The sequence below is a fragment of the Hyla sarda genome, chromosome 3 (genome assembly GCF_029499605.1).
Source record: "Hyla sarda isolate aHylSar1 chromosome 3, aHylSar1.hap1, whole genome shotgun sequence".
Taxonomy (NCBI): Eukaryota; Metazoa; Chordata; class Amphibia; order Anura; family Hylidae; genus Hyla; species Hyla sarda.
Genome location: NC_079191.1, coordinates 412,333,835 through 412,339,660, shown reverse-complemented (window position 1 = coordinate 412,339,660; position 5,826 = coordinate 412,333,835). Strand labels below are relative to the sequence as shown.

General features: G+C 47.2%; 1 non-coding gene across 1 annotated transcript; it reads left to right on the top strand.

Moving 5' to 3' along the window:
* The first annotated feature begins 289 nt into the window (after positions 1-289).
* LOC130363241 (U2 spliceosomal RNA) lies at positions 290-476 on the top strand. The gene has a single exon (XR_008891767.1). It is a non-coding gene; the product is annotated as a U2 spliceosomal RNA (small nuclear RNA).
* The last annotated feature ends 5,350 nt before the right edge of the window (positions 477-5,826 follow it).

The window sequence follows — 5,826 nt, the reverse complement described above, 5'->3', positions numbered from 1 at the left end:
ACTACTACAAACTTTGACAGGGATGGGTCTAATCTGCTCCCTAAACCACAGCAAACTCTGTGACTTTCATAGCCAAAGCCATCACTCTACCTGGATATGTTCCCTGTAAACCATCCACCTGATATACATGGCTCCTGTGGCCTCAGTTGTCTTCTCTGGCTGCCTAAAATTCTTATTGCCTACATCTCCCAGCAATCAGTGCAGCTCTCCTCTGCCAGCCAGCTCACTCTCAGAGCAGCCCTCCTCTCCCTGAGAGGTTCAGGGTCTGATCAGGCTGCACACACCTCCCATCGCTTCTCGGCCTTTTGGCTAAGATCAAGTGTAGTATCTGTTCTTATCAGTTTTCATGCCGGTGGCAAACTACGCCGGTATGGGGCTGGTGGGGATGGGTGCTGCATGGAGGATGCAGGTGTACCAGGGCTTTCCGGGGCTGGTTCTGAGGAATCAGCTCGACGGCTGCCCCGATGTGACCTGTTCCCTCAGGGTCTCGCCATGAGGCTGAGAGGGTCTAGAGCCGAGGTACTTTTGTGCCTCGGGGAGTGGTGACCCCGAGGTGCCGAAACTCACTGGGAGTATTGGCTCCCTGAGTTGAAGCACGGGCACCATAATCTCTTCACCTTGTGGCACTCACCTCTTGATTCCCGGCCTTCTGGCTAGGATCAGAGAAATTTTTATAGATCCGGCCGGATGTCCGGGCAGTATATCTGCACACATTCACTTATTTATTTATTTTTGTCTCACTGTGTCACTTTTTTCGTGTTGTGTGTTCACAGGATTTGTCAGTATGCGGTAGCCCTTCTGGGTGTCCCTCCTGGCGGTCTAGGGGAGGTGTGTGTGGCCATTAGGTTCCGCACCTCCCTGCAAACACCCCGGATAATCCTGCTTTGGCAGGGTACCTACCGTTATCGGCTCTGCGGGCAGATACCTTGGCTAACGCCAAGGGGCATGCCGGGAGCATTTGTGGTCCCCTAGTAGCTTCGGCGAAAAGGGACATCGAACCTGGAACCTCGCAGGTACCTTTTGGCCCTGAGGCGAAGGGTAAGGTTTGTTGGGGGGGCCTCTCTCCTATCGGAGAAGGCTTGCGATAGACCGCATCCTTTGTGCACGTTTTTTTAGTGTAACACGTTTGCACTTTTTCTTGCACTTTGGGTGAATCGAGAGCACGTTCCTCGGCTTTAAGAAAAAAAAAAAAAAAAACACCTTTTTCAGCACTAAAGAGAGCATGACTCATCAGTGCAGGGCAGAAACCACATGGTCTGCATCTCCTACAAGGTTGGGGGCTGCTTTCAGAGAGGGATTTGAACAAAGACAGAGTGGATAGCTGGATGATGTAATTCCCTCACTTCACGCATGTAAATGACAACCAAAGAGGGGAAACTGCTCTATATAGATAATGTATGATATTTAGACAATTAAATAGGTTGATGAGAGGGAAAGGATGGACTATGGGTTTAGTTCCCCGGAGTACAGAGAGTGTATGTAGCAACATATTTTGTCACACTACAGAGCCATATTGAAGTCACTCCATGTACCCCCTTATGGTGCTCCATACAGCCAGGCTTGGACTTTATGGAGAGCATGAGAAGTGCCCTGGAGCTTCATATTCTTGGCAAGTTAGGGGACATCCACCACCCACTCATGAGCCATCTGCAACCAGAAGCTCATCCAGGCTAGGTACTGACCCCTTTAAGAAAGTGACACGTGAGGAGTCAAGTTACGGGCTTGTTCTGTTGCCGAGGTCTGACACACACAAGTGTGGTAGGTTGATCCCCTATGAGTCCACTATATAAGCAAAACCAAATTCTGGAGTTCTTGTTTAAATACCGTGTTTCTCCAAAAATAAGCCCGGGTCTTATATTAATTTTAGTCCCAAAAAACACACTGGGGCTTATTTTCAGGGTAGGGCTTATTTATTTATGGGGGGCTGCAGGAGTGTGGAGGATGGGGGGCTGTGGAAGGATGGGGGCTGTAGCAGTGTGGAGGATGGGGGGCTGTAGCAGTGTAGTGGATGCCGCACCCCCCCCCCATCTTCCACACTGCTACAGCCCCCCATCCTCCCACAGCCCCCCATCCTCCACACTGCTACAGCCCCCCCATCCTCCACACTGCTACAGCCCCCCATCCTCCCACAGCCCCCCATCCTTCACACTGCTACAGCCCCCCCATCCTCCACACTGCTACAGCCCCCCCATCCTCCACACTGCTACAGCCCCCCATCCTCCCCTTCCCCCCGTCGTCCTCCACACTCATACAGTGCCCCCCACCCCTCTGCCATAATAAACTACCATACCTTACACCTTCATACCGTATGGAAGCTGCAGCTCTCGGCGGCGGCGGGACCTCCTTCTGTTGCTTAGCAGCAGGGGGCAGGGACACGTCCGTGACGTCGGCCGTGCATACGCGCCGACGTTTTAAAATGACAGCGTCCCTGCCCCGGCTGCTAAGCAACAGAAGGAGGTCCCGCTGCAGCTTCCGTACGGTATGAAGGTGTAAGATAGATAATTAGATATGGGACCAGCCAAAGGAGGGCGGGGGGGGGTAGCCGGGGGTGGGGGTTCGGGTCTGCGAGCATTACTGGCGGCCACGGTCCGGACCTGGACCGCGGTCCGCCAGTAGATTACCCCTGGCCTAGGTCTTAACCCCTGGTCCTAGGTATTAAATAGATACAGTACTTCAGTTTAAGGCAGACAAAATATGGCCACATCAAAACTTGGCTTCAGGCCTCCCAGTGGTTCTGCATACCAACTCTAGATCACCACAGAACCGTATGGTCATCTAAGTTTGGTTAAGTAGAACCTTGGTGGTTTTATGTGTTGCAGCCACAATACAAACTCTGCAGCTGTATTATTGTCATGTGACCTAAATCCGAAACCCTGAACTTCTATCTCCGAGGATTCTGACTTTAGGAGTATTATTTTGTCTTCACATCTAGTATACACGGAGTCTCCCCCCCTCCCCTCCCCTCCTCCCCTCCCCTAACCTGAAAATGAATACAAACGCAATAATAGGGTTTTCCGTACTTAATAGGGATCATTGTCTCAAAATAAGAAGGAGAAAAACAAGACAATTTCTATTTTTCTTTACCAACCTTTTGTATCAGGAATATCATTTTGTGCTCCGGGCTCCAATTATCTGTTCTGCTTTTTTATTGTCACCAATTATATTATAATTTGGGCCAGGAAATGAGTTTCATGCCTAATGTCACACGACTTCAGAATATGTCATAAGACAATTATTAACCGTATGAGAGCTTGACTAGTCGAAGGGATATCTAAATAATGGTTTTATGCTTCTGCCCTTAGCTGACTAGTGTACAGTGGTCCCTCAACATACGATGGTAATCCGTTCCAAATGGACCATCGTTTGTTGAAACCATCGCATGTTGAGGGATCCGTTGGCTGTCCGGGCATGCTGGGAGTTGTAGTTTTGCAACATCTGGAGGTCTGCAGGTTGAAGACCACTGGTAGAGGAAGTTGTACTCACGTGTCCCCCCACTCCGGATCGTCACCACTGCCTTGGATGTCGCCTTCCATCGCTGTCACCGCGTCCCCGGGGTGTCCCCGACGCTCCGGCAAGGCCTCTGCTTCCCTGTCATCCTCGCTCTCCGTCACCGCCATCACCGTTGCTATGGGCACACACGGGACGTCAGTGATGTCCCTGCGTGCGCTACCTCCCAGCGGCCCCTGCGTTTTTAAAGTTAATGCGGGGTCCACCACAGAAAGGTAACAGAGACATCCTTGTGTCCCGAAAAGATCTTTCGGGACACAGGGATGTCCAGAATGTGACGGGGGCCCCCTGCGGGCTGCTCAGTGGCGGCCCTGGATCCCCCCCTGAGCAGCCGGCAGGGGGCCCCCTGGGGATGGGGGCCCTAGGCAATTGCCTGGTTTTCTCTGCCCTAACTCCAGCCCTGAATTTGGATCATGGGCTGAGCTTTCTGACGTCACCGCTGCTGGTCCTGCAGCTAGCAAACAGCAGAAGTGACATTACGAAGCTCTGCCCATGCTCCAAGTCTGGCTCGGAACGGAGGATACGAAAGAAGATAGCCGGATAACCAAAGCATGGAATGGGATCAGGTTACTGTGAAACTGATGACAGATCTTCTTTAACTAGTTTAGCTCTCTCCCCTATCTATTCAACCAAATAATATGTAGGGTACTGAGAGTAGCATTTTGCTGCCACTCTGGCACCAAGCATCTGGGCCACATGTCCTGCCAACAACCCCCTACCTGCTCCCCTGGTTCTGCTGCTTAATAAAGGAACAGAGGATATTACAGCTGACTATTTATGGACTGTTATCACTGAAATATTTCACTGGTCTAATATGGTCTCATATGAAGTCTCAAAGAAATGCTATGATTGTGTCTTCCCAACTCTGCCCAGAATGTCATGGAGGTTTCTCCTAAGCAAGATGCAACTTTCCAGTTTGACATATGAAAAAGTCTGGATATCTTCTTTTCCTACCAAAATTTACCCTCTACCAGAACATCCTCTTTTCCACCATTTAACAAATTATTCCCAGTTCTGTTGGAGTTTTTTTTTTTTGTTTAGTTTGTTTTTAAATTGAAGTTACTTTTTCACATTTATGATTTTGATTTTACAGGACCAGTGGTACTGCCGCCTGGAACCCAGGCCAAATTAAACATAAAAGAGGCTTCTTGTTGCTAGCTCTGCCCCCTTCCCCTGAAAGTCTGGGGGTCCAGTTGGTTCAGCAGTATGGGGGCCCCAAAAAAATTATTGAAGGTGGTCCTGCTATCATACAGAGGAATACCATGAACAGGGCCATCCCATCTTCAGTTAGTCAGAGGGGAGGGGGCTGCAAAGAACAGTAACCACTCTGAAGGACTAAACCCTGTGTCACCTGGGTACCATGTAATGCCACACTTATCCTACAGTGGCCGCAGCAGGAAAAATCTGATTGCCAGAATCTGCAGTCAATGACATTTATATAAACATAGGTCAATTTAATTTGGGTAAAGTTAGCTTAGAAGATCATTCAGGAAAGAAGAGAGAGGGGTTGCAGACTGAGCCATCAGGGAGGTCATCTATAGAATTTTCTTTAGAACAGGACAGAGCAGCATGCAATGTATGAGAGAACATGAAAGCTGCAGAATACAAATTGAATACATCGTTTTTTGTAAATTTGTTGTGGTTTTTTTCTACCCCCAAAATAAGAATACATTGCAAGAAAAATAAAAATAAAAATGATAATAAAGGAATCAATAATAATAATAATAATAATAATAAATGAAAATAATAATAATAATTATGGAAAAATAATAATGATAATAAAGGAATTCATAATAATAATAAAAAATGAAAACAATAATAATAGTTAAATAATAATAATAATAATAAAGACCACAAACATTACAAAGTGTTGAATGTAAACTCACAAATAAGTTTTACTTTTCTCTAGATCAGTGTGAGTTTACATTCAACGCTTTGTAATGTTTGTGGGTTTTTTTTTAGATCCCAAAAGTAGATTTGGTTTCTGTAATAGAAAACTTTCTGTTTTCTTTGTGGACGGGTATGTGGAGACCGAAGAATTCCTATACGCAGGGTGTGGGAGTCATAACCCGCAGGATCAACAAAAGCAATTACAGATAATTATTGTTTAACAGTGCGAGGTGTGGAAGCGGCCGGGTACAGTTCCGAATACATCTCAATTACCGTGCCCTCCAATAAGCTAGGTAGTAAACAAACGGGTGCAAATTGTCAACATATTAAAACTCATTGTGATTGTATTTATGGAGCGGAGTGAAAAGTGAAAAGACTGTTTTCGTTTATAATTTGTTCATTAATTATTGTAATTATACCATTACACCA